The following is a 27,729-nucleotide window of genomic DNA, read 5'->3' on the forward strand; positions in this document are numbered from 1 at the left end:
ATTTCTTTCTACTTCAGAATATATTTGAGCTGTAAATTCCGTGAAAGCATCTGCTTACACCAAATACGGATATAAGTGATTATCTAGCCCTACATTAAAGCATCGTTAAAAATACATATTGGATCCCGTGTATGTGGCCCATAGCTTCTAAACTAAATAAATCTTCAAAACTCAAGCAGTGAGAGGGAAATAAAACCGAAATTCACTTCTTATTTCTGCAAAAAAACCCTTCTTTCTGGGCATCTCTTTATTCAAACGTGAAAATGTAGCAATGATACAGATACTTATTAGAGCCTGGAAATATCAAAGACCTGTTTTGTAAGCTGATTAGCTCTGATATTTCATAGGAGCTATGTAAAAATTTAGCCTTTAAGACAACATCTGCTTTGAAAAATGGTTTCTGTTATGCATGTCCTTTTTTTCTTGCAATTTTTTTTTTCTTGAAATTAAAATCTTCCTGGAAACTTATGGTAAACTTAAAATCACTGTATCACATTGGTCAAAGCGACTTTCCTGTTTGGAAGCAGGTGTTCAGTTTGCTATACTAGTAGATGATGTTTGATCTGCTGATCCATGTCAGCACTGTTTTGATATGATATTGAGGATATTTTTGATAGAACCTCTAGTTAAAGATTCTTCTTCTCAGAATATATTTTTTGTAAGACGGTCTTAATGAAATCTCTGTAGTTACATATATACTATAAAGAATTTGTTGGCTGAGGAGTTTGTTAAAGACATCAAAAAACATCAAGTCATTTGCTGTTTCTCGGCAACGTGTGTGTCGTAGTTGTCCCTCTGTCCTGATCACCCCAACAGTTCCTTACTGATGCTCTGCAACAGTTCCTGCCTAGCGAGTGAAGGGAAGTGGGTGGATGTAATTTTTCTGGACTTTGGTAAGGCTTTTGATAGTGTCCCTCACAGCATCCTTCTGGACAAGTTTTCCAGCTGTGGGGTGAGTGAGTTTTCAGTGGGCTACGTGAGGGACAGAGCTCAAAGTGTTGTAGTGAAAGAGGCTACATCTGGCTGGTGATTGGTCACCAGTGGTGCTCCTCAGGATTAAATTCTAGGGAGAGTTCTGTTGAATATATTTATCAATGACCTAGACGCAAGATTCGAATGCATCGTTAGCTGATGATACCAAACTGGGAGGTGCTGGGACCCACTTGAGGGACAGCAGAAGGATCTCAATAGATTGGAGCATTGATCTATGATTAACAGGAAGAAATTTAACAAGTCTAAATGACAGATTCTTCACGTGGTGTGGAGTAACACCCTGCACACTGGGAGAGTAATGGCTGGAGATAAGCCCTGCTGTAAGGGATCTGGAGTGCTGGTTGACAGAAAGTTCAATATGAGTCAGCAGGATTCCCTGGCAGCCAAGTGGGTAAACCACGTACTGAGAGTCACCAAACACAGCATAAACAGCCAATCAAGAGGTGATTATCCTGCTGTAATCAGCCTTGGTGCAGCCTCACCTTGAATACCGTAAGCAGTTCTGGGACCTACAGTTTAAGAAGGGTGTGAAGGTCCTTGAATGCATCCAGAGAAGAGCGACAAAGCTGGTGAAAGGGCCAGAAGGAATATCCTATGAGGAGCAGCTCTGAACTTTGGGCTTGTCTAGTTTGTACAAAAGAAGGCTGAGGCGTGACCTTACTGTTCTCTACAGTTTCCTGAGGGGAAGAAGTGGAGAAAGAAATGCTGATCTCTTCTCCTGGTATCTAGTGATATCATGCATGGGAATGGTTCAAAGCAGCACCACGGGAGGTTTAGACTTGGTGTTAGTAAGCATTTCATTACCAAGGGAGTAGTCAAACACTGGAACGTGCTTCCTAGAGAGGTGGTCGACACCTCATTCCTGTCAATGTTTAACAGGCATTTGGACAGTACTTTAACGTCTGGCCAGTCCTGAATTGCTCAGGCAGTTGGACTAGGTGATTGTTGTGTAGATGTTGCCTCACTTAATTCTAGTAGCTTCAGTGGGAATTTTAGTGGATTTATGTATTTTATGTGTTTCAAGAAAGATTTTTAGGTTTTGATTCTTCTCTTCTGAAGCTTCTGCATTGCATTGAATGTGTGGCTGTCTCATGGAAATCACTTGCAGATGATGACACAGCTGGGATAGACTTAGCAGACAGCAGAATTTTGGTATTTAAGAAGTAAGCACTAGAATGGATGATTTTCAAGTTTCCAGTCTCCAGAAAGGAAGCCAACTCTGAGAGCTATGTGTCTGCACTTCCTATGTAGGGAATCGGACTGGTAGTTCAAATCCCAGGGTGGGACCTGATTGAATTATTTGGAAATGCTGCCTTGTTTGAATTCCTTATACCTCCATATCAAAAAGTAAAAATAAGCTAAAAAATATGCCTCCACTTAGAGCTTTTTGTGTTGCAATTTTTTATTTGTAATCACTGTAGTGGATCTTCAGAAATCTTTCTTTTAAAGCGGTTTTTTTTTTTTTTTTTCTTTAACAGGTTTACACTCTATTGAATTAGTCAGAAACATGGTTTCACCTGTCCCTCAGAGGGGAAACTCCCCCAGAAGAACATGATTTAGGATTCCTGTTGGGTCTCTGATGAGCTTAAACCTTCTCTACAGGGCATTCACAGAAGATAGATGTAAGCTACCTCCTCAGCAAACTTCAGGTAAGAGTGGTACCGGTAGAAAGGGGCTTTCTCCATTTTTTTGTTACTCTGATGCTTAGAATTAATTAAAACATAAAAAAAGAAGTAACTTAGATTTTTATTTCAAGCTGTAAAGATTGATGAGATTGACATTGTCCCAGTTGCTGGTGAGAAGTATCTGTAAATGGAGAATGTAAAAGCATTTTTTCTTGAGTTTTCATATTGAATCTTCTTACTAAATCCTTCTTCAACACAATTTCTCTTATAAATCTCTTTTTTAGTGTCTTGACTTTCCCTGCACCATCTATAGGAAATATATGTGCTGAATGAATGTTAGAATAATTGGTTCTGCTCTGTGTATTGCTATTTCTAACATAACTTCTCTAGTAAGGTGGCAATGGCTTTTAATGATTCTTCAAGTAATTTTGGAATGTGTTGTCTATTTCAGGACTTCATCTTAAATATTTTGCTGGTAAACTTCATAAAACCCCCCTGATTTTCCTTCTCTGTCTGCTTTTATTTTCACATAGATATTAAGAAAAATTGTTTTTCTTCCTACTTCTGTGCCTACCCTAGAGTTGGGGATGTTCCCTGGGTTTGCACATGTAGCAGTCACTCACTCCTCATCATCTGTCTCATGGGCCATCCTTTCCTCACTGATATTTCATTTGCTTATTTTTATTCCACAGCAAGATATCTGGGATTTTGTGTTACCTTTCCAAACAGGATATCTCAATTCACTGAAACAGTAGTATCATAAGACCTCGTGTACTTCTTTTATTTTATTACACAGAGTTTTGCTTTTATCTCCCCTGCCAGTCTCTAGTAGCATCCTGAAGTACCTGCTAATTCCCAGTTTCATACATTGAATTCTCCTTTATATTGATACATATTTTTTGCTGACTTTCTTGTGTATTAGCTGCTTTTCTTTCTGCTCCTTCCCGTCTCCTTGCTGAATGCTTGACTCTTGCATGCTAATTTAAAGCCCTTTTGCCCAGTCCCATTAGGTTTCCCTCCCAACAAATTGGTGGCCGTGCTCCTCAAAAAGAATTTATCAACTCTCTGATGCCTCTGCTTTTTGTTTCTAAGCCTCTTAACTTTTAGGCACTGATTTATCGCCACAGTTCTGGGACTTTTGGTTTTTATTCAACCTAGACTGTGGCAATGAATCATATATGACATTAAGCAGGTTAGACTGTACCTAATTATGTTGTACTTTGGGACTTACAAGCCACAAATTCCTTTTGTGGATTTCTAGGTCTAGTATTTAACAAAGCAGCAGTACTGTCTACTTGCTTCAAGACTGTTCTATGGCATCATGTTTGTTCCAGCTTATCGGCAAGTGTCGGCAGTCTATCCTTGCTCTATTTCTGCTGGTTTCCTGGCATTGTTCTTCTGCATTGAATCCCGGCTATGTCATAAAATGATTTAACTAACGATCACCAAATACTGCCTAAGTAGAAGGGGTGAGTTGAGGTTATGCAGGCAATCACAATTCTGCACCCTCCCTCCCTCCTACCGTTTCCTAACTTGTAAAACTTTTCCTTTACAATTCTGTAAATGTTATTTTAATGTAATTTGTGCCTAATATATATATATTATAGATAAGTCTATCTAATAAGCAGTTTGAAATAATATATGTAGATTCCTCTATTTTATATTCTTTTCTGTAAGTCAGCAGAGTGGAGTTCATTAACTTGATATGGATCTTTTTCACTCTGTAACCATTCAGCAAAGAATGGATTTAGGAGTGTATTTGTATGGTAAATGTACTGATACTGCTTACTTTGTAGTAAAGTTCAGCTTTTTAACACTTTTCCCATATATAGATATTTGGCTCTTTTTGAAAGGGTCTTGTAATCCAATCTTCTTTCATCTCATTTCAGCAGAATTCTTACTTCTAAACTAACATAAATAGCCCTATTGTAAGGATCAAAAAAATATATTTGTTTTTTCGCTACTTAGGGAAGTATACTCGAGAAAACTTTTTATTAGAAAGACTAAGAGTTGCTTTAATGCTTTAAATAGTAGAAGTCACTGAGTTGTGTTGTTGTTTTTGTTCGTTTTTTTGGTTTTTTTGTTTTTTTTTTAAGGTGGGAGTATATTGAAATGGAAACTAATATAGTGAATTCCTCCAAAACCCTGTCTGATGGAGAGCTATAATAATACTGAATGCAGTTTTTGCTTTTCTGAAAGTGACAACACAGCATGTAATATGCAACTGGCTGATAGACACTTGTCACTGAAGTAACTCAATAAAAAATATAATTTACATTGAAACTCTCACGGAAACAGCTTTGGCGCTAGAATATGCCACAATTAAATACAGTGTGATAATGATTGCTTATATGTTATTGACAGGGTTGTTAGGAGAATTTCTGACAAAGCATTGTTGAGATGCTAATGAAAAAATGTAGACCAAGAATAGTCTGATTTAAAAAAGAAAACTACTGCCAACATAGATTTTTTTAGCAATTTTCAAAGGGAAACTCTCCTCTGTTCAAAATGCTTTTCATTTTGAACATCTTTAAAACAGAGTAAGGCAGAGTGGGATGTGGGTTGTTTATTTTTTAATCTATTTTATTTAAAAATAATTTACAAAGACATTACATTCTGAAATAGATTTGTGATTTTAATTTTAGAACAGTTATCTTAAACACATCAATTCAGTGACTGTACCACCTTCAACCGCCTCTGGAAAGTTTCCAAACTCTTATTGGTGTGTCTCATAAAGCAAAAAATAACATTATCTACTTTATCTAAGACCAATATATTTACCTTAACAGAACCAGCAGTTATTTGAAGTGTACCAAGAGTCTTTGGCATGGAGCCAAAGTGTTATTAAAAAGTGCTGGTTTTTTTTAATCTTTTCTTCCTCCTGAATGTGTTTGTGACATCTGTCTCACTCTCTGCGACAAGGATCCTCCTATTGGCAAATAGATCACTTGATTTGACATCATAGCTATATATCAGGAAACTCCACACTTCTCACTGTGTTGGAGCCCTTACAGAAAACCATGAAACTGTTTCAAGTTTTGTGGCAGATCACATCTCATTTATTCCTGAGAGTCCTTCTCCTGGGCTTGGAGTAATTTACTAACTTTATTTAAGCTCATCTTCAGAGGCGGATGTACACCGAGTGATAGCAGCCTGAGTTAGCTGAAAATGTGTAAAACCTGTAGCATATGTTTCCAAGCATTAGAAATGCAGTTTCCTGTACTGCCCTATGGAGACTCTGTGGATAACATCAGATAGCCAATACCATGAGCTTCTATAAATAATTTATGAACATAAAATATGTCCACTTCCTAGGAGCAGAACTGCATGTCTGATCTTTCAGCTCTGAACCTTAAGGAATAACTACTAAAAAACCAGGTGTATTCATAACTAGCATTCACAGCTGTACTTGACATCAGAAATGGTTGCAATCCTGGCTTCCCTGTAGGTACTCTTCCTGATCTCTCTGTCCCACCAGACTACTAAACTTATTACTGCCTTTCTTGCTGACATTATCCTCTGCTCTGCTGGTAATAACCATAATTTTAGTTCAAATCGGCTAAATAATTAACATAATTGTTCTCAACCTTGAGATTTCTACTTTTATTTTATATCCAAAGAAGGACTTGCAAGCCCAAAAAGCTTCTTTGTAAGCTTCTTCTCTTTACGTAACTATCACTCAGTAAGTCTAACAAAAAAGAGAAAGAAAAAGTACTCACAAAGCTTCCCTTTCTCTGAAGCATACATGGAATACATACATTCATGCTAATTTATGGAAGTGTACTTTAATATTAAATTTTGTATTTTATATCTTTGAAAATTATCAGTTTCAATGTATGCACTTAAATAACTTGCACAAAATATAAATCACTTTCTGGTCAAAAAGATCTAGTGATGAAAACACATTAAACCCTTCTAAGACGTATCTCCATGACTTTATGATATTTCTAATGTTTTATGTAATTTTTAGTTTGCAGATTAAACAACCTCTATATCACAACTGAAACTAGCAAAAATATTTCCGCAAAATGTTGACAGGGTAAATACACTTGTGTTTTAGGATAACTATAGGCGATCACACATTTATTTAAATTTTCTAATATTTCCTATCAATTAGGATGATGCACATCTTTGAAATACATGGTTCTGATCTCTGTTTATCTTGCTACCTGCTTTTTGTGTTTGTATATAGTCATGCTTATTATGCTCAAAACCTTGTATGGGTTAAAAAGGAGCACAGTCATGAGTGGAACTGCGAAATTATTGTTACTCCAGTTCGTTATTTAATAGTCTGAATTATTAGTTATAATAACATATATTCATAATCCAGGTTAACAGAGAAAAGCGTTAATATTTCAGTTACACTGCTTTTCACAGGACATGTGAAAAAAAAATTCTTCCTGGAAACAACCCTTTTTTCTCTGATGATGGGCTCAGTCCCACTCTAGGTCCAAAGACTGGTAGCTTCAGCCTTCCTGAAGGGCAGAGGGAGAGGAGCTCAGGAGAAGCCATCATCATAGTACATAGTCCTGTCACAGAAAGTTTATTCCTTCTCTTTGCTGGGAGAAGAAAGATGCTGATGGTTTCTTCCCCCATGAGTTTGTGTCTGCTTGGTATTTATTTTTATAAGTTTTATTAACGCACTTGCACGATCACTCTTGTAATTGGTTCACAAACATTCACTTTTGGTTCTAAAGCTGCCTCTATCTGGATAAGGAGAGGCTGTGCCTCAGTAGTGACCTGTGAATTACAGCTGTGATTTCTGTCAGTACCCCCACACCTCTGGTATTGTTCTTTGTGCGTGCTCTTTTCTGCAGCTCAGAAAACTCAGTCTGCTCTGGATAACTCCTTGTTGTCATGATAAACAAAAGGAAATTCAAAACAAATTTAGGCAATATTTACCAGGCCACCAGACACTTGTTATCACTTTTTTTTTCCTTTCTTTTCTTCTTTTAAAGGCTAAAATCAGTTCAAGCTAAGGCAACCCAGACAAGTCCCAAACCATGAATGGTCAGGTCATTGGCCTTTAGTGACAGTAAAATGATTTTCCTTATCATAAGGATGCTTGGAAAGTTCAACTAAACCAAAGCCAAATAATATTGTAGAGATAAGATGACCTCCTATGAACTGCCCGTGTAGCAGGAAATAAACTCTCCCTTTGTCGCTTTACCCAAAAAAACCCAAAAGTAATAGTTTATCCTGTGTTCCATGCAGTTCATTTATCATATTGTGATACTAGTTCCTACTATCCTTTTAGTAGATGCGTGGAAAGAAATTATTTTTAAAAAATAAGTGTAGAAGCCCATGGAGAACCGCTTCAGCAGTGAATAAAATATCTGCCAGGATTTTGACGTTTATTTTGCTTGTTGAAATAAGTAGATAAATTAAGAAAAAAGAACACCAACCCCCTTTCTTATCTAACAAAAAGAATACTCAAACACACTACAACTTTTGAAGAGATGTATTTGCCATCATTGGAAACACTTTTTCATACTAGTTCCTGTCTGTAGCACTCACCTGTCATGTATGACATAACATTTAAGCAGGCATTGTGTCAAACAAGAGAGGGATCTCTAGAGCTGTCTCTTACAAGAATAACCTAGTTACTAGGTATAATGTGTTCTGCTTTTTTTTTTTGTTTTCTTTTTTTTTTTTTAAAAAAAAAAACTAGCCGTGGAGTGAGTAGAAATGAAAACTAAATTGTGAAAGCTTTAGTCTTTCATTGAAGATCATTTTTGTATTTTTACTAGCTCAAAGACAACTGTGTTAGAGCTTAAATGGATCTTGTGAATGAGAATAGCAGTAGCTGCATGAACACAGAATATTTTCATTATTTTTCATCAGTCTTAGCTTAAGCACTGAGATTTCAACAGAAAAATACCGTTTGGTGTTTCTGGGTCTTCCACAAAGCTGCTGATATCAAGGTAAAGAGACACGCTGTGCTGTTATTCCTTACTCGGTCTCTTAACATTAGTGTCTTAAAAGAATTTTTCCAGCAAAATAAACTGTAATTGCAACTGTTCAGTGCCCACCTGAGAAAATGACTTTTACTATTAAAAGTGAATGGATTGAAAAGGTTCAATGCATTCCTTTTTTACGGAAACACGTATCGGAACAAGACCAACAAAGTTACAGAACAAGAAGAAATAACATTGCATAGTACATTTATATTTAAACCTGTTGGGTTTTTTTTTTTTCTTTTAAACCTATTACTCTCCTCTCTTCTTACATGTATGCTTCGTATCTTTCTTTTTCCTCTTCTTCAGTGGCTGTTATGTGGTTTCAAAATTCCTTTAACACCAGTTTAACATCAAAGAGTGAGAATCCATTTTTTGTTTCCTTAATAAAGACCACGGTTTTAAGTGATCTCTGCATTGCAAATTAGAGTCAGGTTTGCACAGATGCTGAGATTCCTCATCTTTCTGTGCCCTGGTTTTGAAAATCTTTTAAACGCTATGTGGTTTGCCTTGGAGTATAAATCTGTCCCTCAAAGGAGGATCTTAATATTGAGCATTCCCATTAGTTACTGTTTCAAAGCCAGCTTTAATGAAGATGAAGATGTTCCTTTCACAGATGTTTTGAAAGCTCCTCAGAAATATGAAAGTTTTCTTCTAATATTTCAAAAAAATCAAGAAAGAAGAAATGAACTGAAGGACTTTAAACTGAAATTCTTTTTCTTCCCTTAAGAAATGCAGCCCTTCCCTGTGAAACTTTGTAGTTGGAAGGCCATTTGCAGTAATAGTTTCAGCTAGTCCTAATGATCAGTCGAAACAGTCGAGGTAATAATGTTTTCCAGAAAGATGTGTTTGGGTTCTTTTCAGCTTGCAGTGGGATAGTCCTTTCAACAAAGCAGAAATATTGCCTCATAGCGTGTCTGAGGATGCGGCAAACCACACTAGTTCTAATTTATGTTGCTAAAACAAGCAGTCAGGGCAATGGAGGTGAAATAGCAGTATTTGAGGGCGCTCAAGTTAGCTAAATCTAACGTAACCATACCATGGTGGAAAAGGAAGATGGGTACAAAGGATTAATTTCAGTTATGTCTAATTTCTTTTCCCCTTCCTGAGGCAGAGAAAGATCATGACTTCTAAACCCTTGTAGAGGGACCAAAGGCAGGTTCTAGTCTTGGTTTTGATGCCAGAAGATGTCTGGCATCAAAACTGCTGTTGATGGTCAAGGCTGCAGCACAGAGCGATGGCCCTGACCTCAAACCAACAAGTACTGCATGATGATGTTAGCAGGAGTAACCTGACGTATGTGTTTACAATGTGTTGTTCTGAGCTGTGGGATCCCTCCTGCTCTTTGAAAAATAGGTGTTTCCCGTAGCGGTGGAGGAAGGAGGCATTTTGCTATGAGTATTTCACTGTTGCTTTATTGAGGCTGAACTTCTTGCACCAAAATATCTGCCCGTTGAACTCCGTGTTCCAGCAAAGACAGCTTATTATTACCTGGCAATGAATTATGTATTATCGTCTTATTAAGGGTGAGGAAAAAAACCGAAACAAACAACGATTGAAAAATATGAATCATTAGACAATTAGTGTCATGCATAGCGTGAAATATCAGGAGTTCTGTCCCTTGAAGGACCTTGGGCTAGTACATGCACAAAACTATCGGAAAATAGTTTATTTAATTCATGTGAGTAGGGACCAGTTGCCAAAACATGTCTGACGCAACTTTAAGTCACGATAGGATGTTCAAAATATTTTCATGGGACTGGGAAACATGACAGAGGACCTGAGGGGAGACCAGAAACCTCATGGGAAGGCAGCAAAATCCAAACAGGGTACCAAAGGATGTCTGAAATGAAACTACGTACTTGGTTTTTGTCAACTGAATCCTGTCTTACGTGCACATACAAACAAATGCGAGCGTTATTGTAAACTTATATTAGTTCTGATGCAAGACAACATAAATTAATGTTCATTATTTTCTTATAAAAACACCAAAAGACAGAGGGGAATTTGCTGCGTGTAAAAGCACTACAAGACACAGTTCTCACCACAGTTTATTTTAGTAGCACGAGTAGCTTCTCACCACTGACTCTAAAAAGCTATTATTTCCCAAATGTATACAAAACAAGTCTGAACATGTTTACCTATAAAACAACAAGGTGAACTTAATTACAGGAAGCTTCAGAAGTGTACTGCTCATGTGCTGCTGACACAGCAGGGGTGGATGGGTCTGAAGGGAAGTAGAAGAGGGGAGGACAATCCCTGGGTGGGAACCACCTTCAGAACAAAAGCTGAAACTTCAAAGCAGGTGAAAAAAAAAACCCTCTGTAACACTTCTGAAATGTTATAATAAATGAAGTGAAAATAACATGCCCATTTACATTTCTTTGTTCTTATTTACTGTTTTACTTAATGTCAGGAGATTGCCAAAGTTTCAACATCAGCATTTGTGTTCACCGGCTTCGACGAGATTTAGGAAAAAGAAAAGGGGGGGAAAAAACCCCTACACTTTATGTTTTGCAAATTACCTGTATTCGTGTGCAAGTTGCATAAGGGGATGGATGCAATAAGGAGTTATTTTTAAGCAAACCTGCTGATTGAAATGCATGTCCAAACTTGGAGACCTGGTTTAGTGCCCAAAATCTATTCCACTGCTGTATGAGTCAGTACTGTTCCTTTGTATCTTGTACAGCACTAAATGCATGGTTAATGTCCTTTATCATTAATGAAATGATTGCCTCCACCCTTAACTTTTATTAAATTAATATCAATTTAGAATAACTTTAAATAATATCTTCTATCAACAGAGATCAGCAAAATTCCCATGATGTACAGTGCTTTTTGAATTTTAGTGTATGACCATCTTCTGGAAGACAGTGGTTCTTACCAGGAATTCCAATTGGTTGAAACACACTATTTGAGGTTTATGTTGTTTTATTAGTAGTTAAACACTTTTTATTTGTACTGTGACCTTGTTTATTATGTCAAATATACAGAGTATTTTTTTTTTTTTAATATCCAGCTGTGGTTCAGTTCATTCCTCACTGGATTAATGCCATCTGTTGCGTTTTGCTAGTATGAAACAACTGGCTAAGAACTTTTAAAAAAGTGTTCACCACCTAGTCTAGTCAAGTAAATTCAGCAAGTCTTTGTAAAGGAGCTGTGTTTTATTCCTATTGTGTAATAGTCTACCATAAATTAAGCAGAAGCCTCTTGTTCTGCACCTCCTTTTGTAATATTTATTCATGTTTGAAAAACAATCCACTTATAAATGTCATTTACAGAAATAAAAATATTTACTTTAACTTGGGAGGGCTTAACATTGTCCAGTGCAAAAATAAAACAAAAAAACCCTATTTTTGACCACCTATGGTTCATTTTGCTTTAAATGTCAGGGTCATTTTCTTTAGATGTTATTAAGTTAAGCTCCTTCGTTAATTCTAATAATGAAGTGCTCTCTGATGTTCTCAGACTCACAGATGTATGAAAATAAAAATGCGACGCAAACACAGAAACACGGACTTTTGAAACTTTAAAATCCTGTGCCAATATTTGAGATAAAGTTATTAATTACAATTAAATTATTGCTAAAATGACTTATTGAGGAAGGTATATTGGGATTTTACAATTAACTATACTTGAATAAAATATTTTACCATGAACAGCAATATTTAAAGTATTCCAAAATGCTCCAACTTCAAATAAATTGATGACCAGTGAGATCATCCGCTAGACATTCAATAGCAGTAGCCTCACAAGAGTAACACTGAGACAATAATAATGATACCATCCTATCACCAGCAAAGTGCACTCTGTATGACTCATTACTGCTTTTTTTGAGACGTCTCAGCTTCAGAAACAAGTATGTGTAAGATGATAATTGGTTTGGGGAATAAACAAGGGAAAGGGACAGACATATTCAAAAAATGCATGTAAAGTCTAAATATTTTTTTGATAGAGTTTTAAGATGTTGCCTGAAACCCAGAATCGGGACAAAGTGAGCACTAGATGTAATTTTTGTAGTTGGACTATTCTGTGGAAATGAGTTTAAAGTCCTGTTCATGGATGGAATTTACTTAACGCTTATTCTCCAGTACCACACAGAAACAGTTTAACTCAAAAACCTAATGGCAAAGGAAACCCGTCAATGGCATTACTTAAGGAAGATTTATATTCTGCAATAAATACTTCCCAGCTCTCCTTTTGTTCTATGCTATTTCTTCTCTTACAACTGCTTCTTGAAAAGCAGCTGGCCATTATTACATGGACGCATGTTCCTCTTTCTTTTTTTTTATTTTTGTGCACCATTTCTTCCAAGTCTATAGTGACGCAAAACATTCTGTGGCTGGAAAGGGTTACCATTATATATGTATGAAATATTTGTTTTAAATTTTTTTTTAGTCATTATTTGAATTATTGTACTTATTGCACGGCAGTGCACTGAGCTGGAGAGTGAGGTGATTTGTCATAGTATCATGGAATAGTTTGGAGTCGTATGGAGATGCTCTTGGTCTGTTTACAGTATTTGGCACGGGGTGTTCACAAGCAGAATGTATGGCTTTGTGGAATGGAGAAAAGACTGAGCGAGACAGGCTTTTTTTTCAGGTAAGAGTAGAATTCAGAGAATCCACTCAGGAGTATCTTCCTTTGCCACGTGTCAATCTCAGACACATTTGATGCTAATGCAGAAGAGGCCCGAGTGTGCGTAACTGCTTATTTGGATCAAAAGGTCAGGATTTTTTTTTTCTTTTAATCCCATGCATTAACCCGAATGCCTTTTGGAGGCCACCAAATCTCTGCAACTGCACTGCATTCACCATCCAACTCTTCTACTATTATGCCTAGATTATAGTACATGATTTTTCCCAGGCGTTTAAGCTGCTATAAATCAAGTGAGTACATACACGTCATAGGAAAGCATAACCCTTTATTTATGAATGTGTTAAAGAATAGTCAGAAAAGGGTATTGATTCTGGTTTTATACAGGGGACTAGTGGGAATAACCAATCGATATATCATAGGGAAAACTTAACTATTATGAAACATTTAGTGTTTTAGGGAAGTATAAAAATTGAGCAAAATCCCAATGGACAGAAACAGCATAATTGTTACTAAAGAGAGAATGTAAAGGAGAGACTGGGGACTAAAAAAAAAAAAATTAAGAGTAGGAGAAGCTGATATATTATGAAGACGCTTACATGAAGGCCCTGTCCATAGATATATTTTGATTAGAACATTTTGACTAAAATAGCACAGTTATTTACCATAATAAGGAATATAATAAGGGAAGGAAGTTTAATCATTGTCAGAGGGAGAGAAAACATAATTTGTTTTGTGTGACTGCATATCTCCTTATACCTTCCATAGCATTCAAACCTATATTTTGTTTTACTCAAGCACTGTGAAGCACCTTGAAACCTTGATAGAAATTAGTAAGTAATTGTAATTGTTGTTAAAATGGACAATACATGTTGTGTAAGTGAAGAGGAACTATATATTAACACAATATACATTTGGGATAAAAATAACTGTTAAAAATTATCTGCAATTATTTTTATATTTTGCTTGAGTTTGGTTTTACTGTTCTAGTGCCCTTTTCAAGTTCAGTTTGATTAAATCTTGGAGCAAGTGAGGTGTTTTGTTATATCTAATTGTCTTTTGAAAACCGCTAATTAATTATGTGTACTTGAAATATCTCTATGGTTGATGGCACTAAGGGCAAAAAATCTCTTTCCTGTGTTATACACAGCTGACAAAATTAAGCAACATTTGGCCTGCTTACGTTCCACTTGCTGGAGGATTTGAACAAGTATCCAACAAATTATTGAAAAAACATGCATTCAACAAGGAAAAGTTCATGGAAGTCTTTCTAAGTTAGTTCCAAAGTGAGTCATGGAGTATTTCACAATGGTAATTTTTATATGCAAGTAGTACAATTGAGATAATAATGCAACTTAAGTGGAAGTGGTGATTTCTATTTCTCCAGTCTTCTGAGAATTGTGGTGTTGGTCTTGTGTCACTTCCATACGTCTGAAATTTATACCTCAAATGCAAGGTATACTATAAAGAAGTCATAGTGTTTTTCTTAATTTGACTGCAAGGTTCAACATTGTAAAGGAAAGTTTCTGCTTCAATAACTAAGTCCTGGTGCTTGTTGATATCTTTATGGTCTTGTAGTTGTTGACTTGCCTAATGAATCCTGCTGTGCTTTTCAAATATCAGCTGTAGTAGCCTAACGTACTTCCACAGATAGGATTATTGAGGTTAACCTGGAAGAAAGAACAACATGAATCTCTTTTGCTCTGGGTTTGAATACAAATCTCATGGCTTGGTTCTATCGCGAGCGGTGGGGAGGAGATATCTGTCACAGTGTCTCCTGCTCACATAGAACGTGCCTTTATTTTTCCTCAGAACAAACTGCTTTGCTCAGGTCCTGCTTAAACTGAAGTAAACACTCGACTTTAATAGGATTTAAGCGTGTGATTAAGCTCTTTGAACCGTCTTAAAAAACAGTAGCTGTACTTGATCTCAGTTACTTCTAGTCAGTCTGTTGTCTGCTCGCCCTCAGTGTCTGCTGTGAGGGATAGTGAATGTTATTAAAAGAAAGCTTTGGAGACAGAAATCAACACTTTAAAGAATGAATGTGACAGTTTTGGGCTTTGCCTAGCACACCTAAAGGGCGGAAAGGGAAAGTTTAACAAATAAGATGAACATAGAGTACTGAGAACCGATCTGAAGAGTTTTGCAGCGTACGCTCAGGATCTGATATCTCAAATGTCTTGTCAGAGTCTGTTATCGAGGGAGCTCAGTTTTACTCGGGAACTTAGAGACACCGAAGGTGTTTGCAAGAATCATCTTAGGAGGTGCAGAAAAAAAGGATAGAAAACGCTGGGGAGTGGCACGTCAGAATAAACAGCTCCCGTCTAAAGAATAATGTGAATTTCCCTATAGGTTGTTTAGACAGGGTTGCTTCTTTCAGTAATTTTTACTTGGGACTAGAGCCGATTCAACAAAAAATTACTTATATTATGTTGTTGTTTTAAATAACTATTCCAAGAACAAAATTTTTTATTTCTTTAAAGAGAAAAAAAGTAACATTTTGTAATGGAAAAAGATCATAATGTGGGTTTAAAAATTGAAAATGCAAAATCTCTAGAAAAATTCCACATTAAAGGTGAAACTTTGAAAGATAGGTAAGAGGTTTAGGCCCAATTTGGATTATCTTTCCATGTGGTATATCCTTAGGCCTGTTTGAAAACCATGGAACTTTCCTTCCTCTTGCGTGACAGTGATGTGCAAAAAGGCTATGCTGCAACCATTAAACAAGCTCCTTGTTAGCTATAAAGTTTCATAATATATTGTCTTCCTAAAACTGTACTCTACTGACCTATACATTCCATTAGTTTCCTAATATTGATTTTAATGACTGTATTTGTTCTTTAATTTTATGTTTTCCATTTTATGAATGGAAAGGGGAGAGTGATGTTTTCTAATAGTTTAAATAAAACAGCATAAAAGATTATTTGAGATGTTAGGTAATGATCTGACAAACACTTAAAGAGTGTATTTCTCCTATCCTTTTACATAAAAATAATGTAAACACTAAAATAAAGCCAAAACTGTGGTTTTGCTGCCAAAACTAAAGTTTAGGTGTTTTGTATTAACATGTACAAAATTGGTAAAAAAATGTAAAATAAAAGGTCTGCTACCATAATTGAGGAAGTCATGAGTATTCCATGTGTATAGCAAAAGGATCGCTTGATACCATATATCTCTGGAAATAGGCTGGAAACTGAAATAGCTTCAGAAAAGACAGGAAAACATCAATATCTTTGTTTCTAAACAGAAGGTGACAGAGATCAAAGAGCCAGAAAGATGTAAATAGGCTGTGTAGGAGGTTTACCAGTGTTTTCACAGTAGGTAGGATACTAGAAACATGCATATTTAGGCAAACAAGCATGTTAACTTCACCACATCTGAGTTACGGATAACCCTTCCTTGGATACTCCTCTTTACATTGGGTGTCTGAGCATTCAGGAAGACTGACTGGCTTGAGGTTTGTCCTGAGATTTCCTTGGGCAATGGTCAATCTTCAGGCCAAAACTGAACTAGTTCATCCAAGTAACTCTAGAGAGCACTGCAGTCCTGGAAATCTCCTAAAAGGGGACTTAAAGTTGACATTCTGGCAGTTAGAGTTATTTAAGATTACATGGATCTTTAAACAAGAATAGCAGTCATTAAAATGATAAAATAAAGTCCTAAACTGAGTACTAATATTTTGCTAGTTTGCATTTCACTGTTCTCTCCAAATCATGTGCTGTGATGTTCATTACAATAGTATGGTGCTTTTTTGATATTACTCTTTTATCCCCAACAGCTCTATACTTGCACTGACAATAAGGAAGAAGGAGGGATGATAAGTGATCGGGTACAGTTTTCGAAGCTGTCCGAGAGATTTGAGTGTTTAGCTCTTTTCAGTTTTATTTTAGGGGTCTTATGGTAACCTTAAAAAATGTGTTAGTTCTACTAATGTAGAAATACGCAATAGCTGAGTGCACGCTACCACTGCAATTCAAGGTAAAATATCACAGGTTAGACATATGCGATTTCTAGTATATATTATAAGCAATGCCGTACTCAGACAGGCGCATTTATCCATAAAAGCTATGAAAAAAATGAAGGGGAAAAATTAGTACAGTCCACTGTCGGTATTTTTTGAAACAATCTAAAACATAATTCTGGGACTCGATTTACCTTCTTTTTTTTTAATGTCCAAATTTGTATATCTATCTATATTTACTCTTTTCTAAGGACCATTGATCAGTTGATTCTATATGTACTTTATTACTTCTGACTTTTGTCACTAAATATTCTCCAAATACTCTGAGTACAAAAACCCTTTCATATTCCCTTAGGTCAGATGGTGACCGGGGTGAATTAGTGGTCGCGTAACTGTTTTTCTTTCCTTTTCTTATTTTTTTCTTTTATTTTACAGCATTGCACCTTGCTATGTCATCTTAAGGCAGCAAAATTAAAAATATTAAATACCATTACCCAAGTGCTTCTTAAACTTGAAATGAAATATGTGCTCAAGTACACACAGATGTACTTGATGGCAAGATTTCACTGGAGGAGCTGAGAGTTTCAATAGTTGGCAAAGCTCTTGGGACGTGGTGTTGCCTCCTGCCCACCTCTGACTCACTTCTTCCTGGAAGGATCTAACTGTGAACGCTAAGTAGTACCCATAGTAATGCCATGGTGATGTGCAGCACTGTCTTTAGATTGTTACAGCCGCAGAGCAGTGGTCCAGAGTGATGGTCTGTAGTGCTACAAGGGTGTTGAGGTTTGGTGCAGAAGTATTGTTGTTATATTTGGGCTGGTGCTGCTAACTCAGACAGATCCCTTTGGGCTGGAGCACTGGCTCTTGGGTGGGTGACAGCTAGCTTGAAGAGGGACACCCTTTCAGTTCTTGGCTTGTTTTCAACCCATCCTCTTTTGGAGATAGCTCTATGATATCAAATTAAGAATATTTCTGCCAACAGTGGTAAAGAGAAAGGCGTTGGCCACAGTTGCTCTGTGTTTTGAAAGAGAAACTTCCCTTATTGTCACAGACTGATATTACCAAGGTAAAGACGAGTCTGGAGAATCCAGATAAATCTATTCAATCCTAACCAGGTTTTCAGCTCGGGCTATGAGGATATAAACTGTCAAATGTAATAGATCAGGTCTGTCACTTTTTACATCAAAACCAAAAATAAAATCCACTTTTTCCCCCCACACTCTTTAGTTTTAAGCTGTTCTTCATAGCATCAAGAAAAATCAGAAAGTGAAGGTTTTACTGTAACACATTTGAGATGGTAATTGACTCAGTAATCAACACATTTGAGTTTTGCCACGCAAAAAAATAAAATCTAAGGGGCTTTTTAAAACCAGTATTTTGCAAAAGGATAAAAGTTCGTAATTAAAATCAATTGATATTTCAATGAAATTGAATTGAGAATCCAAAATGTAATGGTTTCAAATGGTTTTTTAGACATTCTGGTCATCACAATATAAGAGGCAATTATTAACATGGTCTCAATTTACAACAGCAGTCCTTTGGTGGCCAAAAGGTAATGAAACCATTTAAAGTCCGAAAATTTGCTTGCAATCAGTCTTGAAGTCTAACACTTCCTCTGGAGCTTTCTGGTGGAATAATGTATAGATGTGAATATAAATATATAATTAGGCTGTTTTCACTTTTCCAGTGAGCCATGAATACTGGCTGTGATAGGTGCCATTCCCACCGCTAGCTGTAGTATTTTCCTCTGGTCCATTATTCTCAGTTCTCTGATCACAGCAGTATCTTAATGCCTCTCAGTAAATCAGAAATAATCTCCTAGATTTAGTCCTATATTCTTATCAATAAAGGAATTAACTATCTTATTTCACAGAGTACCTTTTATTTTACATGTTTAGGGAAAGATCTTGTTTATGGAAATAATATTTAAACAATGTATGATTCTTAGAACTAGTTTTGCTTATGGTTTATTAAATGAGAGACATTTCTTATTCCTTTATAAGAGAGAGATTTGGAGGGAAATTATTATATTTTTTGAAGAAAATGCAGTTTTAACTTATTCAGTTTGAGGTATTTTCTTTGCATTCCTTTTCCAATGTCAAAAAGAAAGGGGCAGAAAAAGACGGCCGAAGGGGGGAAAAAAGGACGAGGGAAACCCCCTCTCAATTAACTTAAAATGTGGATTTTTATTTTTTTTTGAGAACTCTCTGTATACTCAGTTTAGAAAATACGAGGTAATAAGTTCAGATTCTCTATGAAAAACAGAATAAGTTGGTTGTTGTTGTAAAAGCAACAGAGTTCTTGCTTACTTCTGCCTTGGAGGGAATGAGTACATCAGCCGACCTTTTTGACCGGTCCAAGTGTGGTGTAAACACACATGATTTGAATGAATGAGCCATTGCGGCTATTTGTATCACGGTCTTTTCTTGATGCAAAGGAGTCGGGTTGTTTACATCTGTTATAGCTCTTTGCGTCCTTGATAGCTTTGGCTGAGAACTTTGGATTTACAGACATAAGGAAACATCCACAGCAATGAAACACCAGGCTCCTTGGTCTGTCTGTCTCCTTTGAATAAGTGGCGGGACTAGCGACCCTAGGGTAGTTTTCATAGAGAATAATAGCAGGTAGTCAGAAAATGCAAGTTACCTGATTATTGCATTCAAATTCAGCTAAGTCCTGTTTAATAATTGCTATAATGTTGACTATTTCACCATAGAAATACCCTTCCCCCAAAGGCCTATTGAAACGTATAGGCAAACATATATATGCATGAGGGTAAAAGTTATTGAAAATTGGATGTCTGCAGAAAACCGGTACAGAAGAAGGGGTTGAGCTTTAATTTAGTACCTAATATTTGGAAGTCTTCATGTTTGATGAACTCACATTAGGTTTTGAAATGTAACAGATCTCCCAAAATTAAATTATACTTTCATAATTAACATTCTAGCAAGGAGCAAAAGCACCTACAATAGTTCATTTTCAGTATTTCATCACGAGAGATGATTTTTCTTCATTGAATTTTTATCTAAGCTAAGAAGCTTTATTTTTTAACTGACTCTGTACTCTGGTTTTACTGTGCAGATAAAGGAGTTTGGTTTGTGCAGGGAGTTAAAGAATTATTCTTTTTATTTTAGAGGTAATTTTAAAATATGGATTGTATATTAATATAGTCTATTCATTCTATGACACACAAAGCAGGCTTATCTTGACTTAGCTTTTAAATGGTAGAACACTGTGTGCATGCTTTTTTCAATGTCATAATTCTAGTAGCATACTGTACCCGTTTTCTTTACATCATCTGATGTATTTTCATCGTCCCCCTTAATTCATTGTGTTATGTTAAATAGTTCTTTTATGTGCTATTTCTCAGTTTTAAAAGTTTATGTGGTCAGATTCTAGACTATTTTAACTTATTTCTCATGGGCTAAATATGGGTTGGTCCTGAAAGCATGTGAACTTAAAACTGCTAAAAGTTTGGAGTGGAATTTTTGTTTTAAATCAAAGTAGGTAAGGACAGATTCTAAGCAGTCGAGACACACTTAAAAATAGATTAAAGGAATATTAACTCTGTCTGAAATGAAAATGAGTACAAGGGGGTGGCAGAGATTTGTAAAACACTCAGATTTAAATATTTTTTCCTATAGTAATATGTAATATTTGTAGATTTCTAGGCAATTCGTTGAAGATTATAAGAAAACCCCAAGACTTTAATCCTCCTATTTACCAATATAATTAAAATTAAATTGCAGTGAAGTATCTCAGGATTCTGCAAAAATGCCAAAAAAACCCCATCAGAACTGTGAGGAAAATTAAGTACAGCCATTGTGTGTTTCTCCTACCACAGAAATGATGTACTATATGTGATCACTAGTCACCAGACTAATAAACTTCACACACATCCTTATTAACCCTGGAGTTATATTAGAATACGTAATATATCTTGAGATGTGTAGGGCATGTTTATATTGTACTCGCTCATACCTTTTAATAGGAAGAAACTTCCTAGCCATCCGTTTTTATTTGTTATCAAAGTGGTAAGACTACTGAATTAATGGAGGTTAATAAAAAATCCCTAATGCCTTAGTCAAACTTTCCCAGTCCTGAAGATGAAGAATTAATTTAAGTTGTTTGCTATAGATACAGATAAACTTCATAAAGGGCACATTTTCATATTCCTACCTATGAATAAATTATTTTAAAGAGAACAAATGATTTAGACTGTTATCTCTGCTGGGCATTTGGGATCATGTGGGGCATAATGAGCTCTTTCTCATGCAAAGTGTACACTGAGGCATCACAGGGAGAAGACGCAGCAAGAATTTAGGACTCAATTTCTTATGTGCTGAAACTGTGATGCAGTTGCTCAGAGTGCTCCTATATCCACATGTAAGATTCATTAAACAATGTTACAATGAATTTAGGAGCAGTGCTAATTCTTTTTTAGGTCATACTTTTAATTTCCTATTGGTACATTTTTATCGATAAGGTTGAATGCTAGCTGACTTGATGGATAAGTTTTCTTACATAAATGGTTACTTAAAATTAGTCTAATCAAACATACTATATGAGAGCGTTCAAACTTTAGTGTGTGTGAATAGTAATTCTGGGTTGCAGTGTAGTTCCTCGCTGACAACAGAGAGAGTGATTTGTGATAGAGCATCATACTTTTGTAAAGAAGTACATAACAATCTCCCATACCAGGTCAGAAGATGGACCAGTGTAGACCGATTTTCATGTTTCCCAATGGATAGACACAAACAATTAAGGGAAAAAAAAAAAAAAAAGAAGAAAGTGTATAAAAAGTGATCTTTTTTCCTTTGTACGGTCCTTTTCTGTTTATTTCTAGTCTATTCCCTCTCACCTGCTATGTGGTGGCAAAGAGCAGTTCAGGGACATCTCTGCACAGAAGTCATAGTTGAGCCAACCCCTCCAGTGGCCACCAAGGCACCTGTCTGCGTGTGCATATTCTCTCCTATACCCCTTGGTCACTTAAATGCCCACATATCCATGTAGCAGTGGGCTTCTGCAGGCATGCATTGAGTGAAAACACATTGCCTTTTGCCTTCATTAAGCACAGTTTCGAGCATTCCCTCTTCTTCCTGCACTGAGAGAGGCAGGGAAGTGCTGGATTTTGCTCTCAGATGGAGGAGGCCATTTATCTCCACTATCGTTCTCTACCTTCACTCACCAGGCAATCCCTCATGCCAAGAGGAACGCTATGATGGTGACCATCTTAAGCAGCTTCCATATGAGGTTGGCTGTCTCTCTTGGTGCCACCTCCTCACTGGGCTTGAGAAAAGCATGAGTATGTGGCCCACAGCCACCCACACAGACACGGGAGTGCTGGGTTGCGCTGTGGGTTCGTGCATTTCCTTCTGTGCATTTGTAGATGGGCTTCAACCCAATAAGTAAGAATCTGAGTGTTGTTGCAGTTAATTTACTGAGAGGCTCTGCCTCACAAGGGGGCAATGAGTCTGTCTACTTAGCTCTGTCAGGGTCTGTGGATGAAGTATATAACCCTGATACAGAAGAATTGCTTCATTTGTAGGGCATATGTCTGGTAAGTTTTATACTGGCTTGAAAAGAGAGTTAAATGCATGAAAACTGATTTATCATAGCAATAATCTTACCAATATTTTAGTTCAGTTCTTCAGCATTATGCTCATACTCAAACCCCCATTTCATGTGTTCTGCTTTTCCCTTTTCTACAGCTATGTCCCAGCTCCAAAACTCTTCCTCTCTCTCACACCTAAGCATAAGCCATTTAAAAGGAAGCTCTTAGCAGCATATCTGCATGCTGTTGAGTAGAGTCATGGAGGTTGGGAGGCATATTGCTCTGCCTGTAGCTTCCAGTGTTTAAGCTGAGTGCAGATGCGTAACCATTTGAGTGCAAAGGTCTGGGAGAGCTTCAGAAATGTTATCAAGATGAATCCAGAACAATTTATTTTATTGCACATGTTCTGAGCAGAGATGTATTTTCTATGCACACCATCATTTTGGTGAAGATGCATCTGAACAGCCATAGTATGGGCTGTTGGGTGAGAGAGGGCCAGCAGCAGGGCTTGGAGCTTTGCATGTTTGACTCCATAAAAAAATCACATACGTAAAATAGTCCTGTATGTAGGAATGCTCTTCTGTACCTGTTTATACTCCTGGATGTTTCAGCTTCACCTTAGGGTGATGAGGAGAGTAAACCAGCAACAGGAAAAAATGTGGGTGAGGTTTAGTTCAGCACAAATTTCTCCAAAATTACATATGTATGAAATGTCCCCTGTGGTTACAAAATGGTAAATACACCACTGGCAGCAACCCGTTGTTGAGCATGGTCTAAGTAAATTTTGCTCCTGTTAATTTTCTTTGGAAAAGACAAAGGTGATACCCCAATGAAAAAAATGGTGCTTATGGTTCATTATTATTTACTGATATATGGACCCATTGAAAACCACTCCTTTTTCCTCATTTGGTCTGTATTTTCCTGAACCAGCTTTTCTCTTATTCCATAATGCTTGCACTTTAGACATAGACATTAACCTCAAATGCGGAGCTTGTTGAAAACACTTTCCAAAGTGGAAATAACTTTGTCATTTCATTGGAAAACGTGGAACTGTACTCTGAAACATTTCTTCATTTAATCTTCAAGGTTATCATCACCTTTCATCCTTGGGTATCCATTTAATTTCTGGTTAGAATCTTCAGTGATGTGCTCCTGACATGAAATTAACTTTCTATTGCCTGGCTCAGTGCTGAGTTCAGGCAACATTCACAGTCTGTTCACCGAAACTTTGTATAATATTTAATTTATAGCTTATGTAGCCTTTCAGAAAAGGTGATAAAAATGAAAATAAAAAGCACCTTCAAGCAAAGAGATTATAACATTACATGACAATTATCGTATTACCATTAGAAGAATCATTACCACCTCTGCTTTTCTGCAAAATAGAAAATGTGATTGTTTGTTGTTCTAATTTGCTCCCCTGTAACAAGCACTCTATTTTGAAAAGATTTTAGTCAGCTTTTGTTACAATGCCTAATGTTTCTTGGTCAAAACATAAGGATGCACCTGTTCCATGTTTGGACTTGTACATCAAGCTGAGCTTCATATTTTACTTTAAACATGACAAGAAAATTAAAACACAGAAATAATGAAGTACACAAAAGCTGTAGGATGAAAATTTTAAGCATAAAAACATACATAGCTAAGTTATCCCTGAAGCTGCGTAAACTTGAATAACATAGGGTACACTTCAGACATATCTTTGCATATCTATGTGATGCTGTAAATAAGACTTTATCCCACACATTTGGCTATATTTTCCTTGTACAGAATCTGATGATTACACGTTTAATTATATAAAAGGTTATATCAGCTTACATAATCATCTACACCACAAAACAATTCTACACCACAAAATGCATTTCAAAGCCCTTTTCTTGAACAATGTAGATTAGAGGATCAGGGATGCTCAGTGAGTCCCAGTCATCCTGTGCAGCATATTCCACATCAAAACCAGGTTGGGGAGTCTTGTGTGGGCTTTTTTCTTTTTAGTTTTGCTTTGAACACTGAGGGTGAAAACCTGGTCCTTTTGAAGTCATCATCAGGAGTTAATCCAGCATGAAAATTGAGTCTACAAAGATTGGATCCCAACAGACTAGGGATTTGTGTCTCCCTCACAAGCCAGATTCTTCAGCTTTTGTAGATTTGGTATATAGAACATTTTTATATTGTTCTCATTTTCTTTTCTTTCTATCTGTCTTTTATTTTTTTTTTTTAAATTAAAATTTTATAGCTTGAGAGTATCTCCTCAATATATTTTCAACAACTTTATTCTTACCACAAACATGTATATGGCTAACAGTACTTCCTAAAAGCCATCCTAAGGCCTGATGATGATACACTTTCTGGGTTATGCCTAACGGCACCCACTAAACTCATACTGATGATTCCCAGGAATGTTTCCCAGGTGAATTGGCATGACAGAATGTAGATCAAAATGTCTGATGCTTCCTGGTGGAGTGGAATATCTTTCACAGTCTACAAATATCTCTACAAATTGTTTGAGTAATTTACCAAATTATTCAGTGTCTATAGTAAGAAGAGGGTGTCAACCCTTTACAAAATCCTTTATCTTAAAAGGATTTAAAAGTCTTTTTTTTTTCACTAGGAAATGTGTGCTTTTAATTGTTACGTATTTTCTTCGATATGTTCTCTTAGTGTGATCCACTGCATTTCATAACTACATGGAAAAGTTAACGTGTTTTTCTGTTTATGGTAGCTGTTTTCCTTGTCTGAACACGATGACTAATGATTTCTAAAGAAAACTTAATCTTAAACCAAAAGCAAGTACGTTTAAAAGGGATAGTTATACAAAGAGAACATCAGATTTATCACAAGCTCCTAATTATGGTGGACAACACAACATTATTGCACTGCACTTGTCAGCGTGAGTTTGCTTGTTATTAAGAAGTTTCAATGTAATACCAGCTTGGTGAATGATCATCTGGTATTTTCATTGTTCAAAGTGTGCTATCTACAAACAGAAACATTTCATTTAGATTCGTGCTTACAAGATGCAATTAGATAGCTACATGACCCACCATAAATGCATGCTATCACGTTGTGGTAACCAGGAGAGAATGGCCTAGGGTTTACTCTTTGTAGTGTATGAAACAAGTTGGAGCAAACCAATAGCTTCCTTTTGGAAAGGGCGAATTAAACTACACTGCCAATTGTGCTTTAGGGGTGGTAGGTTTTAAATACCACAGAAGCAGAAGGTGATGGTAGACTATAAAGCCTGGGATCTGGTAGTGGATTTACCCTTTGCTGATAGTAATCACTGTTAATGAAGATTTACATGCAGCTCAGAGAATATTATGCATAAGAAAGGAAAGAAACTGGTTCATCCACTTTAGAAGCGTTTGTTCTACAGGAGTAATGCATGTGAAAAAATACTGGTTTGTGGGTTTTTTTTTTTCCTCTTTAGCCAGCAAACAGGTTGTCCCAGTTTCTGAGGCTGTGGTGGGAAAGGCATAGCAACACAACCGCAAACACAGACAGTCTTTGTTTGGAGAATCTGTCATATCATGAGAAATTGTTTTTTTCAATGAAAAATACCTCCAGCTCTTAAAATGATTATGGTTGTGGAAATAGGCCCACAAGACAAAAATATGGACTCCGAGTGATGAGAAATTTGCCAGGAAGCACACACAAATCTTATTCCCACTGAAGACACACTTGGTGTTGTCAGCCTTGAAACATCTGTACTTGTTTCATATTGCAACAAACTCTCTTCCTTTCTCATTTTTGCCGTGTGCTTGTTAATTATTATAGTGACTATTAACTCACTGTGTTTGTTGTCTTCTCTTGTGGTTCATTTTTTCTTGCTGCAGTTTCATCTGATTATTGCTGTCTCAGTTCTACTTCTCATGATGCCAGGTACTTATTAGCTGTCAATATTTATTTCTGAAGTGGATCTATCAATGTGTTTTATTTACAGGTTTTACCTTACTGAATAAATATTGCCTAATAAAAGTATTCTATTCTATTATATATATTTATATATCATATTATATTTTTTAATTATATTTATATATTATATATATAGTATACTATATTTCTTCGTGGGAGATAGCATCTACGGTGACAACATGGCTAGGAAATTTTCTTTTTCTTTTTTTCTCTGCACAAAATCCCATATTTTTTTTTCTGTTTTGCAAAGCATATGTATAAAAAGGATTCATGTCTGTTTATAAGCCTACTTTAAATAATATTACAATTTTCCAATACCACAAGTTGGATAACATTCCAAATACAAGTGTATCACCAAAACCCTAAAGAAAGCAATCTTCTTTTCACAGAATTTAGTATAAGGCTTCTTAGGATTAATATTACATTTGTTCACATGAAAAAAATTGCCCCCCCCCGCCTGCTCCCTCCCATCTGTCCCCAAGCAAACTAACAAGGCTTCTGTGCACGAATTAGAAACTAGGATTATTGCAAATGTAGCTGACTTCCTATGTGTCATATTTTCTTTGATAAAAATTGTATCTTGTTTTTAGCAACATAACAATACAGAAAATTATTCTCCTTCTCTTGTTAAGAATTTTTTGAATGTAACATCATTTATGATAAAGATTATAGGACTTTTAGGAAAAAGAACCAGAAAATCTTGTGAAAAAGAGTTATTTTTAGAGTGATAGAAACAACCGTTGGAAAAAATCCACATTCCACCTGATGTTTTATAAACTAATCATAGTCTAAATTTATTATGGTGAATTTTCATTTTATAAAGAATACACAGGCTATATTTGCTTAGTACTTCACTTTTATTTATTTCATTATATAAGTTACTTCAGCAGATTTGATTTCATTTCTTATTCTCATGTACAAAATAGTGCTTGCAGTGATTAGAAAGATGAAACCTTCTCCAATTAATTTTCAAACCTTAGAGCCAGCCCATTTAGTAAAAATATTTTCAAGCCTTCACAAAAGTTATTTTTTTAGGATTTTTGAGCACTAATAAACAAAGACTTTAAATGGGCAGTTTAAGAGGTGGCTGATATCTAAAATTATTCAGTAGCACGAGAAACCACCACAACA

The 27,729-nt window shown here is 36.2% G+C and overlaps 1 long non-coding RNA gene across 1 annotated transcript in view; it reads left to right on the plus strand.

Annotated features, from left to right (window-relative positions):
• Nucleotides 1–27,729, plus strand: part of LOC128852045 (uncharacterized) — a 66,608-nt gene that overhangs the window by 29,007 nt on the left and 9,872 nt on the right. The window contains exon 2 of the long non-coding RNA XR_008449664.1: nucleotides 2,472–2,642. This is a non-coding gene — a long non-coding RNA (uncharacterized LOC128852045). The remainder of the gene's footprint in view (nucleotides 1–2,471; nucleotides 2,643–27,729) is intronic.

This window comes from Cuculus canorus, chromosome 4, assembly GCF_017976375.1.
Source record: "Cuculus canorus isolate bCucCan1 chromosome 4, bCucCan1.pri, whole genome shotgun sequence".
Lineage (NCBI taxonomy): Eukaryota > Metazoa > Chordata > Aves > Cuculiformes > Cuculidae > Cuculus > Cuculus canorus.